This window comes from Lycium barbarum, chromosome 7, assembly GCF_019175385.1.
Source record: "Lycium barbarum isolate Lr01 chromosome 7, ASM1917538v2, whole genome shotgun sequence".
In the NCBI taxonomy this organism is placed as follows: Eukaryota; Viridiplantae; Streptophyta; class Magnoliopsida; order Solanales; family Solanaceae; genus Lycium; species Lycium barbarum.
This window is the reverse complement of record NC_083343.1, coordinates 10,061,458-10,077,453: the sequence shown is the minus strand read 5'-3', so window position 1 is coordinate 10,077,453 and position 15,996 is coordinate 10,061,458. Positions and strand designations below refer to the sequence as shown.

The following is a 15,996-nucleotide window of genomic DNA, read 5'->3' as shown; positions in this document are numbered from 1 at the left end:
AATCATACTTTACAAGAAACATACTTGATTTACATACATTTGCCATACGGCTATCAAAATAGTATATACATATAGTAATATTTTGTGGAACCATCTAACCCACACTGCGCATCTACGAGCCTCTACTAACGTGCTATACAATGGACGGAACAAGACTCCGTCATGCCCCAAAATGGATATATATATATATATATATGTACGTATACACAAAAGAAATCACAAGCACCTCCGAACAATGGAGTGCTCTCAACAGCTGCCTGCCCCTATGGCTCTGGATCTAGCTCGTCTCCCTGTCTACCTGTGGGCATGAACACAGCGTCCAAAGAAAAGGACGTCAGTACGAACATTGTACTGAGTATGAGAGGCATAAATAATGAAGAGAGAAACAATAACAACCTAATTAACATCAAAGTGAACATGTGAAGCTGAATCATAATCATAGGAAGGATGATGCATGCTGTCTTACTCATACTCTTTATCATATCATGTATACATATCATGCAAGCTGCCCGTCCATGTCGGAACGGTGTGATCACCAATAATATAAGCCCGCGTCCAGGCCTCCCGCGTCCGGGGTACCATCTCATGCCGCCCACTAGTGGTGTCTGCCCATGCCCGAGAGGGTCATGGTGTATCCGTGTAGCCGCCCGCCGAAGCGGTGTCTGCCCGGCCAACTAGGCGCGGTGTAAATGCAATCATGACATGCTTAACATAAAATACTTATCATCATATACTTTTAAAAACATGCTTATCTTATCATAATACATGTGTGAGCTCATGATCATTTGTACTCTACCGGGGTGACGTAAGGTCGTGATCCCCCGATCTCTTTATGGAGCAATTTCTGACATTCTGCCTCACCTCGAAGGAATTAGTACATGAGGTGAGTGTAGACAATGAGGACATAATCATCGCTTTAGCATTATCATATCATATCTATTAGCTCATGGAAAGAAGGGGATTTTATGTTATGGGATTCATGCCATTTGAAGAAAGGGACTAGCCTCGCATACCTTGGTCGCTTAGCTAGAATACCGTTCACTTGCTCTTCTACAATATCGCGTCGTTACCTTCATAAGGGAATTCGATTTATCGTTAGTTAGTGGACTATAAGAACGCGTCGCTATTTTCTAAAGAAAATTGGGCAGCACTTCCTTTGTTTATTCTACTTTTCCCATCTTCTATATCAATTCCCAACATTCACAATAATACCCACAACATTACCACCAACAACCATCATTCATATCGACTCATCACATTTCACCATTTTCCTCCAACTTTTCCATAATTTCCTACCTAGCTTATCATCGTGTTTTCACACCTTTAATACTTATTTCATGGTAAAATCATAATTTCTAGCATATTCATAACCTTAACACTTCAACTTATATGATTCAATTCCATCATCACTCAATGGTGGCACTATTCACCTATTTTTCTATGTCTTCCTACAATTCAAGCTTTTCCTATGTTTCTAACACTTAAATAACTTAATAAGGTCATGAAACATACCTTGGATGGTGATTGAACAACCCTTGAGTTGAAATGCTTCACTCCAACAAAACCCTAGGTCCTCCTTCTAGGAATTTCTTGACTCAAATAATCCCTTTTGATGTGTTCTTGCACTAGGTTATGGTGAATTGATGAATTTGATCTTAGATTTCTACTTGTGTTCTTGGTTTGGGAGAGTGTAGAATATTCTAGAGAGAGAGAGGATCGTGTAGTAGAAAGTGGGAATGAAGAAAATGAGACTTGGATCATATTTTATAAAATTCAACTTCAGTCCCGATGTCATTATACGGTTCGTTATACGGTCCGTATAAATTTATACGGTCCGTATAACTGGCCGTAAAATGGACCCAGAGATCACCCCTTTCTGTAACCATTTGACGATCCATTTGACGGGCCGTATAATCGTTATACGGTCCGTATAATTCACCGTAAAATCGACCTTCTTTCAACCTCATTCTGTGACACTTTGACGATTCATTTTACGGACCGTCAAACCGTTATACGGTCCGTATAGTACACCGTAAAACTCACACTTCAGCCAGCCTCTTCTGTGACACTTTTACGGTCCGTATAATGGACCGTAAAACAATTTTACGGTCCGTATAATGGACCGTATACTCCCAGTCCACTGAAGCTTATTTTCTTGACTTGGTTTCATTTCCGATCCTTATGGAACCTTCGTAAAAGTTGTTCAACTCCTCGATACCAATCTACGGGACCTTATTACTTGCCTTCAAAATGCCACACACATATTTTATCCTTATTAGCCTATTTTGCACATGCTAACGGAAAATTTTCGGGGTGTAACATTCTTCCCCCCTTTTGGAACATTCGTCCTCGAATGTTAAACACTCGAGATTCTACAGAAATTTCGCCAGAGTTTCCTCTGTAATGTGGCACTATTAACCTGTCACAGCAACCCATAATATCATTTCCGCACATAGCTATATTACAATATTAATACATCTATGGTCACACACGACCAAAATCATAGAAATAAAGCGTACATACCTCAATTCGCCGTCGCTTCATGTCTAGTCTCTTCTGGGATTTGAAACAATTGGGGGTACTTGGACTTCATCTTTTCTTCCGCTTCCCAAGTCATTTCTTCTCGATTATTGTTCCGCCATAGAACTTTGACTGATACTACCTCTTTGTTCCGAAGCCTTCTCACTTGTCTGTCTAGAATAGCAACATGTACCTCTTCGTATGTTAGATTTTCTGTCACTTGCACATCTTATACCGGAACAATCCTTGTGGGTCCCCAATACACTTGCCGAGCATCGAAACATGAAATACTGGATGAACTGATTCAAGCTCCGAAGGCAATTTCAATTCATAAGCTACTTGACCCACTTTACGAACGATTTCATAGGGTCCGATATACCTGGGACTTAGTTTCCCTTTCTTGCCAAATCTCATCACTCCCTTCATCGGCGACACTTTCAAAAACACCCAATCACCAATTTGAAATTCCAGGTCTCGTCGGCAATTGTCTGCATAAGACTTTTGGCGACTTTGGGCTGTTAGCAATCGATCCCGAATAATCTTGACTTTTTCGACCGCTTGTTGAATCAGGTCGGGACCTATTAATTGTGATTCTCCTATTTCAACCAGCCAACTGGAGATCTGCATTTTCTTCCGTACAAAGCTTCATATGGAGCCATTTGAATACGGGAATGGTAGATATTGTTGTAAGCAAACTCAATGAGGGGTAGATGCTCATCCCAACTACCACCATAATCCAGCACACATGCTCGTAGAATATCTTCCAGGGTCTGAATAGTACGCTCGGCCTGCCCATCGGTCTGTGGGTGAAATGCCGTACTAAATTTGACTTGGGTACCTAGACCCTCTTGAAACGACTTCCAAAACTTGGCTGTGAACTGTGCCCCTCTGTCCGTAATAATGGCTAAAGGAATTCCATGGAGTCGCACAATTTCCTTTAGATATAACCGGGCATAATCTTCCGCCGAGTACGTAGTTCTGACTGGGAGGAAATGAGCTGATTTCGTGAGCCTGTCCACGATCACCCATATAGAATCATACTTCCCTCGTGAACGGGGTAATCCTACAACAAAATCCATATTGATGGTTTCCCATTTCCACATAGGGATTTCCATGGCTTGTAACAACCCTCCTGGCTTCTGATGTTCTGCTTTTACCTGCTGGCAATTTGGGCATTGCGCTACAAATTCTGCTACATCCCTCTTCATGCCATCCCACCAGTATATTAGTTTGAGGTCATGATACATCTTAGTTGCACCTGGATGGATAGAATACCGGGAATGATGTGCTTCCTCTAAGATCCGTTGGCACAAATTTGCCACATCCGGCACACATAGCCTGCCTTGATATCGTAGAACTCCATCCATGGAAACTTCAAATGGAGACTTTTCCTTCTCACAAGATAGGTCTCGGTAACGGCTTAGTTGAGAATCTTCATATTATCGTTCCTTCACTTCTGCATTTAAAGATGAAACTGTGGGGTCATTAATGCTGATACTTGCTTTACTCGAATCAATTGCACGCACTCCAAGTTTGGCTAATCGATAAAGCTCACGGACCATTTCTTCCTTGTCTGAGGGAATTCCACATAAACTACCCATCGATCGACGGCTAAGGGCGTCGGTTACCACATTTGCTTTTCCAGGGTGGTACAGGATATTTACATCATAGTCCTTCAACAATTCTAACCACCGTGTTTGTCACAGATTCAACTCCTTCTGCTTAAAGATGTGTTGGAGACTCTTGTGATCTGTATATATATCGACGTGCACTCCATACAAATAATGCCTCCATATTTTCAAAGCATGAATGACTGCAGCCAATTCAAGATCATGAGTTGGGTAATTCTGTTCATGTTTACGCAGTTGTCTCGAGGCATATGCAATAACTTTGCCATGCTGCATTAATACACATCCTAATCCCAGGCCGGAAGCATCACAATATACCACATAGCCATCTGGTCCTTCGGGAAGTGTTAACACTGGGGCGGAAGTCAACCTGCCTTTCAATTCTTGGAAACTGCGCTCACAAGCGTCGTTCCATTGAAATTTTGCCGACTTTTGAGTTAACTTCGTCAAGGGAGCTGAAATAGAGGAAAACCCCTCTACGAATCTCCTATAGTATCCTGCCAAACCCAGGAAACTACGAACTTCTGTCGGTGTCGTAGGCCTTGGCCAAGTCTTCACAGCCTCAATTTTCTGAGTGTCGACTCGGATGCCATCACCTGAAATAATATGGCCTAAAAATGCCACAGATTTAAGCCAAAACTCGCACTTTGAGAACTTTGCATATAATTCTCGGGCTCGGAGAACGCCAAGGATAATCCTTAAATGATCTGCATGTTCTGATTCTGTGCGAGAATATACCAAGATGTCATCGATGAATACTATCACGAAGAGATCCAAAAATGGTCTGAACACATTATTCATCAAGTTCATGAACACTGCCGGGGCATTCGTTAACCCGAACGACATTACTCGGAACTCATAATGGCCATATCTCGTCCTGAAGGCAGTCTTGGGGATATCTGCTTCCCTGATTCTCACCTGATGATAACCCGATCGCAAATCTATCTTGGAGAACTATTTAGCGCCTTGCAATTGATCAAACAAATCATCAATTCTGGGAAGAGGGTATCTATTCTTTACTGTCACCTTATTCAATTTCCTGTAGTCGATACACATTCGCAGAGATCCATCTTTCTTCTTTACGAACAAGACTGGTGCTCCCCATGGCGATGAACTAGGCCTTATAAACCCTTTCTCGAGTAGATCCTTCAACTGTACCTTTAATTCCTTCAACTCTGCTGGTGCCATTCGGTACGGAGGAATAGAAATAGGCTCGGTGTCAGGTAATACATCGATAGCGAAATCAATCTCCCTTTCTGGAGGAAGACCTGGGAGTTCATCTGGGAATACGTCTGGAAATTCGTTTACCACCGGAATTGTTTGAAAAGTTGGCGGCTCTGCCTCGATATCATGAACTCGAACTAGATGAGAAATGTAACCCTTTGCTATCATCGTCCTCGCCTTAAGGTAGGAAATAAACCTACCCTTTGGGGATGCAGTGTTACCTTTCCATTCAAGTACGGGTTCTCCCGGAAATTGGAATCGGACCACTTTCGTCCGGCAATCAGCATTAGCATAGCATGACGCCAACCAGTCCATACCCATAATTACATCGAAATCGACCATTTCTAACTCAATCAAATCGGCTCTAGTCTGGCGGTCACACATAACAACGACACAATTTTTGTATACTTGTTTTGCTATCACAGGTTCACCAATCGGAGTAAGTACCTCAAAGGGCTTAATTGACTCAGGCCTCGCCCCAATGCAACCAGCAACATACGGAGTAATATAAGAGAAAGTAGAGCCTGGATCAATCAAGGCATACACGTCACGGGAAAATATAGTCAATGTACCTGTGACAACATTTGGGGAGGACTCAAGATCCTGTCGCCCGGCTAAAGCATATACGCGGGGCTGAACAGCACCTGAAGTGGATACTCCCCCTCTACCTCTGCCTCTACCTGCTGTAGTCTGAGAAGTCTGTGATGTCGGGCGTGCTGAAGAAGAACCCACTGCTGAACCTGTGGGCTGAGTCCCCGCTCTGCCTCTCGCGGAAGGACAATCTCTCATAAGGTGACCAACCTGCCCGCAGGCGTAACATGCATCTGAACCCTGACGACACTGCCCGGAATGCAATTTACCGCACTGACTGCACCGCGGTACTGGAGGTCTCCGCTGACTGAAATCTCCCCTGAACTGGGAATCTGAGGCTCTCGAACTCTGGCCCTGTCCTGGCTGAAAAGAACGATCAACCCTCCTATCTGGGAACCTAGAAGGGGCACTGGTCGCTGACTGACCTGAGTGCCTAGAATGCATCTTCCTCGACCCCCCTCTATATTCGCTACTTGCTCCCATCGATCTAGCCCTTTTTCCTTGTCTCCTGTCACTGTCATAATCACTTCTCTGTAATTGTCGTCGTTCCTCAAGATTCGGTGCATGGGCCTGTATTCGGGAAATATCCATTCCATCTTGCAAAGAGGCCGTCAAGCATTCTCTGAACAAATGTGGCCCCAAACCACTCACGAATCTGTGCACACGATCGCCCATATCGGCTACTATACTCGGAGCATACCTTGCCAGAGAATTGAATTGCATACTATACTCTCGGGCACTCATGTTCCCTTGTTTCAAATTCAGGAACCTGTCCACTCTAGCTCGGCGAGTCTCGGGTGGCAAGTAATGACGAACAAAAGCATCCGCAAATTCTTGCCAAACCGGAGGGGGTGCATTTTCTCCCCTTGATGCCATCCAGTTGTTATACCATAGCACCGCCACATCATGGAGTCTATAAGAAGCCAACTCTACGGATTCTGTCTCGGAAGCATTAATAATCTTTAGGGTTCTCAACATATCATCAATGAAGTTTTGCTGGTCTTCATCCGGCTTAGACCCAAAGAACTCCAGGGAATTTAGAGTCATGAAATCACGGGCTTTTGTACTAGCTGAACAATCACTCGGGCCAGCACTTTGTCGTTGTGCCTGGGCGGCAACCAACTGAGTCAATAAGTGTATGGCCTCGGTCACTTGTTGACCCGAAGCAACTGGTGGAGGAAACGGAGCCGAGGCTCCTCCTTGCCCTTCTACATTAGGCAATGCCTCATTTGGGGATTCACCCTCTTCCACATTCGCCGGAGGCTCTCTTTCTACTCGTTTCTGTGTCGTAGCTTTGCCCTTCTGGGCAGCTGTAGCTTTCCCCTTTGGCGGCATTCTGAAATCATAACGCACTTTTAGAAGAGAATAAAATCCTACACACGGCTCTATCGCACGATCTCTGAAAAGAAAGATGGTCATTTTCCTAAATGCCCTGTAGCCTCTTGTTTATTGATGCGGCGCGCTACACACCATAAACAAGACTCTACTGGACACGGCTCGTAGACACTTCCTAGGACTGAACTGCTCTAATACCACTTTTGTCACGACCCGGCTAGGGGCCGCGACGGGTACCCGGGGCTAACCACCGAGCACCGCTCTTCTTAATACTCAATTACTCATTAAATACATCTTTCAGAATTTATAGACGAAACATGTGAAAATCATACTTTACAAGAAACATACTTGATTTACATACATTTGCCATACGGCTATCAAAATAGTATATACATATAGTAATATTTTGTGGAACCATCTAACCCACACTGCGTATCTACGAGCCTCTACTGACGTGCTATACAATGGACGGAACAAGACTCCGTCATGCCCCAAAATGGATATATATATATATATATATATATATATATATATATATATATATATATATATGTACGTATACATAAAAGAAATCACAAGCACCTCCGAACAATGGAGTGCTCTCAACAGCTGCCTGCCCCTATGGCTCTAGATCTAGCTCGTCTCCCTGTCTACCTGTGGGCATTAACACAGCGTCCAAAGAAAAGGACGTCAGTACGAACATTGTACTGAGTATGAGAGGCATAAATAATGAAGAGAGAAACAATAACAACCTAATGAACATCAAAGTGAACATGTGAAGCTGAATCATAATCATAGGAAGGATGATGCATGCTGTCTTACTCATACTCTTTATCATATCATGTATACATATCATGCAAGCTGCCCGTCCATGTCGGAACGGTGTGATCACCAATAATATAAGCCCGCGTCCAGGCCTCCCGCGTCCGGGGTACCATCTCATGCCGCCCACTAGTGGTGTCTGCCCATGCCCGAGAGGGTCATGGTGTATCCGTGTAGCCGCCCGCCGAAGCGGTGTCTGCCCGGCCAACTAGGCGCGGTGTAAATGCAATCATGACATGCTTAATATAAAATACTTATCATCATATACTTTTAAAAACATGTTTATCTTATCATAATACATGTGTGAGCTCATGATCATTTGTACTCTACCGGGGTGACGTAAGGTCGTGATCCCCCGATCTCTTTATGGAGCAATTTCTGACATTCTGCCTCACCTCGAAGGAATTAGTACATGAGGTGAGTGTAGACAATGAGGACATAATCATCGCTTTAGCATTATCATATCATATCTATTAGCTCATGGAAAGAAGGGGATTTTATGCTATGGGATTCATGCCATTTGAAGAAAGGGACTAGCCTCACATACCTTGGTCGCTTAGCTAGAATACCGTTCACTTGCTCTTCTGCAATATCGCGTCGTTACCTTCATAAGGGAATTCGATTTATCGTTAGTTAGTGGACTATAAGAACGCGTCGCTATTTTCTAAAGAAAATTGGGCAGCACTTCCTTTGTTTATTCTACTTTTCCCATCGTCTATATCAATTCCCAACATTCACAATAATACCCACAACATTACCACCAACAACCATCATTCATATCGACTCATCACATTTCACCATTTTCCTCCAACTTTTCCATAATTTCCTACCTAGCTTATCATCGTGTTTTCACACCTTTAATACTTATTTCATGGTAAAATCATCATTTCTAGCATATTCATAACCTTAACACTTCAACTTATATGATTCAATTCCATCATCACTCAATGGTGGCACTATTCACCCATTTTTCTATGTCTTCCTACAATTCAAGCTTTTCCTATGTTTCTAACACTTAAATAACTTAATAAGGTCATGAAACATACCTTGGATGGTGATTGAACAACCCTTGAGTTGAAATGCTTCACTCCAACAAAACCCTAGGTCCTCCTTCTAGGAATTTCTTGACTCAAATAATCCCTTTTGATGTGTTCTTGCACTAGGTTATGGTGAATTGATGAATTTGATCTTAGATTTCTACTTGTGTTCTTGGTTTGGGAGAGTGTAGAATATTCTAGAGAGAGAGAGGATCGTGTAGTAGAAAGTGGGAATGAAGAAAATGAGACTTGGATCATATTTTATAAAATTCAACTTCAGTCCCGATGTCATTATACGGTTCGTTATACGGTCCGTATAAATTTATACGGTCCGTATAACTGGCCGTAAAATGGACCCAGAGATCACCCCTTTCTGTAACCATTTGACGATCCATTTGACGGGCCGTATAATCGTTATACGGTCCATATAATTCACCGTAAAATCGACCTTCTTTCAACCTCATTCTGTGACACTTTGACGATTCATTTTACGGACCGTCAAACCGTTATAGGGTCCGTATAGTACACCGTAGAACTCACACTTCAGCCAGCCTCTTCTGTGACACTTCTACGGTCCGTATAATGGACCATAAAACACTTTTACGGTCCGTATAATGGACCGTATACTCCCAGTCCACTGAAGCTTATTTTCTTGACTTGGTTTCATTTCCGATCCTTATGGAACCTTCGTAAAAGTTGTTCAACTCCTCGATACCAATCTACGGGACCTTATTACTTGCCTTCAAAATGCCACACACATATTTTATCCTTATTAGCCTATTTTGCACATGCTAACGGAAAATTTCCGGGGTGTAACAGTTTATCCCACGTGGATGTAGGTAAGAGAGTTATGACAAATGAAGTTCACCGTTTGGCCAATCTTGGAGTTCGACTTTTGGACTCCGAGGATGGTGGTGTGGTTGTTCAGAATAGAGCTCTTTCCTCTTTAGTTGTGGAGGTCAAGGAGAAATAGTTTAATGATCCCTACTTGTTGCAGCTGAAATAGGGGATTCACAAGCATAAGACGACGGCTTTCGAACAAGGGGGAGATGATGGTACCGAGGTAGATTATGTGTCCCAGATGTAGATGGGCTCAGAGAGCGAATCATGTCAGAAGCTCACAATTCCAGGTATTCCATTCACCCAGGTTCCACTAAGGTGTATCATGATCTCAAGGAGATTTACTGGTGGAACGATATGAAGAAGGATGTGGCAGATTTTGTAGCTAAGTGCCCGAATTGTCAGCAGGTGAAAGCCGAAGACCAGAGGCCTGGTGGCTTAGCTCAAAATATTGATATTCCTGTCTGGAAATGGGAAATGATCAATATGGACTTTGTATCAGGTTTACCTCGTTCATCTAGGAGACATGACTCCATTTTGGTGATCGTTGACCGGCTTACTAAGTCAGCACACTTTTTGCCCGTCAAGACCACAGATTCAGCAGAAGATTATGCCAAGCTGTATGTTAATGAGATTGTCAGATTGCATGGGACACCAGTGTCCATTATTTCAGATCGTGGTGCTCAGTTTACAGCGAACTTCTGGAAATCCTTTCAGAAAGGATTGGGTACCAAGGTGAACCTCAGCACAGCTTTTCATCCACAAACAGATGGCCAGGCAGAGCGTACTATTCAGACTCTGAAGGATATGTTGAGAGCATGCGTCTTGGATTTCAAAGGTAATTGGGATGATCACTTACCTCTCATTGAGTTTTTTTATAATAACAGTTATCATGCTAGTATTGGGATGGCACCATTTGAAGCTCTGTACGGGCGAAGGTGCAGATCACCAATTGGTTGGTTCGAAGTAGGTGAAGCAGAGTTGTTAGGACCAGATTTGGTTTATCAAGCTATGGAGAAAGTCATGTTAATACAGGAGCGTTTGAAAACAGCTCAGAGTCGCCAGAAGTCTTATACAGATGTGAGACGAAGGGATTTAGAATTTTCAGTTGATGATTGGGTGTTCCTTAAAGTCTCGCCCATGAAAGGTGTTATGAGATTTGGCAAGAAAGGGAAGCTAAGTCCCAGATATATTGGACCTTACAGAATTCTACGAAAGGTCGGTCTAGTGACTTATGAACTTGAGTTGCCACAAGACATGGCTGTTGTACATCCCGTATTTCATGTGTCCACGTTGAGGAAGTGTGTAGGAGACCATCGTTGGTTGTTTCTACTGATACTATAACAGTTAAGGATGGGTTGACTTATGAGGAGATCCCCGTAGCCATTCTTGATCGTCAAGTTCGCAAGTTGAGAACTAAGGAAGTAGCCTGAGTAAAGGTCTTATGGAGGAGCCAGAAGGTTGAAGAGGCTACATGGGAAGCCGAAGAAGACATGAAATCTAGATATCCTCACTTGTTTGAAGAGCAGGCAGATAGACTTCAAGGTAAATACCTTTAGTATTCATGTCATGTCCCTTATGTATTCATGCCTCACGTTTCACGTTCAAGTTCATGTATTCGCTATTCATGTCTCATGTTTGGGCACTGATGTTTTCATGAAACTATGTCATGTCAGTTTCCATGCCCCATGTCATGTTATGTCTCATGTTCCACGCTCATGTCAGCTATCCAGTGCCTATGTTCATGCCTCAGTATTCATGTTTCCATATAACCATGTTATGTTAGTTCAGTCTCCATGTTTCATGTCATGTTTCCTTCACGTTCATGTAGTCAAGCCATGTCCAGCCATATTCTTAACCATGACTCATCATTCGAGGACGAATGATCCCAAGGGGGAGATATTGTAACACCCCGCAACTTGGAACTGAGTTTAAGCTCATATCATTAGAGTTCTAGTGGAAACACTGAAGGTTTGAACGTTTTGCGAAAATGGTTGATAGGCCTATTTCGGGCAGCGATAACTCCTTGATCAGTTTGGAATTTGGGAAAGTACCCTCAATGAAGTTGTAGTATGTATAAATACCTTTCTAACGATATAAGGACCAAGCCAATCAGAGATCGGAGCAAGGAGATATGATCGTCTCAATATGGCTAATAGTAAGGCACTTGAAATCCTATAGAATCGGCTAAGTTTTCGATACGTCTGCCTTCGAGTCAACTTTCGTGAAAATACGTTGGGAATTTGTGACAACTTCCTTGATGAAAGTTGTATCCCTTTGAAATAGCTTTCCAACGGTATATTATGGGGGTCAAACGGACATCTGTGCAAAGAGTTATGCCCATTTTACTGAAGCCTGTTCGCTGGAAATTTCGCATGTGTTATGGTGGACGTTACGGGCCGTAACACGTGTTACGGGACGTAACAGTGAGCCGTAACACACCAAAAATTTCCATAACCTCACTGGAAATTTTCACTAAGGTACGGTCCCAAGTTACGGTCCGTCCTTCGTGTTACGGGACCGTAACATGGGGCGTATTTTGGTCCGTAAGTACGTTTCGGGTCACCTGACTTCGAGAGGCCATAACCCTATCCTAAATTGGGAATTTGGGAAAACCCAAAGAATGAAAGTTGTAGATAATTGAAATACCTTTCCAACCATAGATCATGGGCCCACAGGTGACATCGGGATAGGGAGATATGGATGTTTTAAGACAGAAAGGTCCCAACCCGATTTCAAGTCGGGTCAAACCCATTTCCCCTTGGTATTTAAGGGAAATGCTCAACCCTAGCAGCCCCATTTCCTCATATTTTCAGATTTTAGAGAGATAGGGAGAGAGAGAGGAGGGTTAGAGAGAGAAAGTAGAGAATCAACCAAGTTGAAGGCCCTGAATCCCGAGGCTCGTGAAGGATAAAGTGTAGTACAAGTTGTTGCCGTCATTCTAAGCTAAAAATCGAACTTGGGGATGTTGATTTCGTGGTGACTACTCAAAAAAGGTAATGTTTATACTCCCTAATCATTTATAGTTGTGAATTGATGAATTCTTGGAAGAATAATAATTGGGTTTGATGAAGAGAATTATATGAACTATGCTAGAGTTGTTGGATTGTTGACTTGGGATTGTTGTATTCATATGGGTGATGAAGAATGATGTTAATTACATCTAATTGAGATTGTAGAATTAGCTAGAAGTAATAGAATGGGGATTTGGTGAAGAAAACACCATTAATGAGGGTTGTGGAGCTTCATGCCCACCAAGTGTTTGATAAAATGCTTAGATGAACAAAGCATGGATATGGTTGCCAATATAGAATCCCTATGACCTGTATTGCTATAGATTAAAGTTGAAGGGATTGGAGGACATTGTGATACGCTCAAAAGCAGGAAGTTAAGGTATGTAGAACTTTCATCCACATGTGGAAATCTCTACGTTCTTCCCCATGATCCGTTTCGTAAAATCTATGAAGTTCAAATCCTAGGGCATTAAACCCAACATATTGGTAGCCCGTAATTATGTATGTATGTACATGAATTTTGTATCTATGTTCGTTATTGTATTCCTAATCTTCCATTACGGATATTAGGAATCCTAGCTTAATCCATGAATCATGAATTCTTACTCATGTGTTCTCATTATGTTCATATGAAACTGTATGATTTTATTTTGCAAGTTACAAGCATGTTTTCAAGTCAATTACAAATATATGATTATGAACTATTGTATTACTCATAAATCAAGAACATGTTTACAAGCTATTTCATGAAACCATGTTTACAAGTTATTTCGTGAAATCATGATTACAAGACAAGTACAAGTTAATTCACGAAAGTCATGGGATTCTTAGCCAACTATATTATGTTCATGTTTTGGGAGTTGCACGAATTACCGAAAAGGCTCAGATAGCCTGAAACTATGTAGCCACCATAGGACAAGGATTGCTCCGCCTAGTTAGGACGATACCTTAATTTTACACTGAATGGATCCATCAGGCACGTTACCACCTTATACCCTGGCAAGGTATAGGGGCTCTGCTGGTCCGGCGAGGTACCAGACTCCACGTATCCACGTGGTGATATCATGTGTCGGTTTATGAAATGCTCTCCCTACTTATCATGTTTTACTCATGTTATATATATATATATGTACTCATGCTCATGCTCATGTTCATGTCCAAGTTTTCAGTTTCAGTTCTTATCATGTTATTCCATGTCCCATGTTGTTTCTTTCGGTTGCTTTACATACCAGTACATTCAATGTGCTGACGTCCCCTTTTATTGCCCGGGGGCCTGCATTTCACGATGCAGGTACGGATTTACAGGACGACGCTTCTGCTCATTAGGATTTACACGTACCAGCTTATTGGTGAGCCCCATCTCATTCGGGGTTTAAACATTTTATTTCTTTATTTAGTTTTGCATCTAAAGGTATGCTGGGGGCCTTGTCCCAGTAAGTATGTTTTCCAGTCAGACTCATGATAGAGGTTTCATAGACTAGACAAGTCAGTTATGTCATGTCAGACATTTGGAGTCGTATAGCTATTTTGGCTCACTCATGTTTAAACAAGTATTTTATTAAGTATTATGACTTACCATGTTTTATAAAGGCTCATCATGCATTCACGTTATATTCCGCTTATGTTATGTATCATGATGATTCAGCAAGCCATGTGGTTCGCTCGGTCACATGCAGTCAGGCACCGAGTGTCGTGTTACGTCCAGGCCATGGTTCGGGGCGTGACAAAGATGTCCAAGCCATTTACTTGAAGATGGAAGCTTTTGAAGAACCATGCAAGGGTCATTCAAAGATCTACAATGGTTTCCAAACCATAGGGAGTGCAGGGAAGCAAGAGGGAAGCCAATTGAACCCTCAAATGGACCAAATAACAAAGTGTTCAACCGCAGGAAATTGCCTGCCAGGACTTCACGGCGATAGCGGCAGTGATCACAGCGATCACGACCCTCCATGAGCTTGGGGCGGCGCGATCGCGACCAGATGTACCGCGAACGCGGCTGATGCAGAGACATTTTGGAGATTTCTCTTATTTCGGCCTTACGGTTTTTTATCCCACTTTGGGGACCTTTTATTATGCACTCCTAACCTAGGTATAAATACTACGAGTGTTAGCTATTTTCCCTAGATGATTTTGCATTGAATTTGTGACAGAGTTGATTAACTCCTTTGTTGGGTTATTGTTTCCCTAAGGCGATTCTAAGAGTATTCCATACTCTTGAGAGTCATTCCTATAGATTAAGGTCTTTTTGTATTACAATTGTTGGGTCTTTGTCTTCTTGCAAGTGGTCTTCAATTGAATCAAATGGATTTTACTCTAAATCTCTATCTTTACTTTGCTTGTTGATTTCCTTATTTCCTTGTCTTCCATAGTTTCCAGCTATCAACCAGTGTGTGCTAGACAGTTGAGTTAATATTCAGTGCATGCTTCGCACAGCCTACCAAATTTCTTGTTACATTTCACAGTCCTAAATTCATAATTCATACCTTTCGAAAGAGGAATCCAGCAACTGCTGGTTTTGGTTTCACATAAGAAGTTATTGTTGTTGTGGAAGCATATTGTCTGTGTGCAGTTCCAAAAGCTTCATTGACAAACAAATCTGCAAGATACCCCAGCATCTCTGCAAATTCATCGAAACCGTACAACTCTTCGCCTTCATGGAATATCAGATTTTCCAGCCGCAGAACTCCCCCTTCTGGTAATTCATTCACTAAGTTGATAACTGGTATACCAAGGCAATCATTTGCCATTCTGACCTGTGTGTACAATTGGAGTTACACTAGCCTCTTTAGACAGCCGTAGAAGAAACAATGACAATAAGGATATCAGAATAGGACACAGACCTTAATTTCCAATAGCTCTGACAGCTTTGGTACAAGTGACGTCAAGCTGTTTTTAAGGCATTGAAAGCAAATGAGACCTGTGCTTTTTAAGGCATTCTTTGATTAAAAATATCAGAAATGTGTTTGATATAATTCATGAGAGAGA

The 15,996-nt window shown here is 42.3% G+C and overlaps 1 pseudogene; it reads right to left on the bottom strand.

Moving 5' to 3' along the window:
* Positions 1-15,996, bottom strand: part of LOC132601263 (phosphoglycerate kinase, cytosolic-like) — a 33,429-nt pseudogene that overhangs the window by 14,321 nt on the left and 3,112 nt on the right.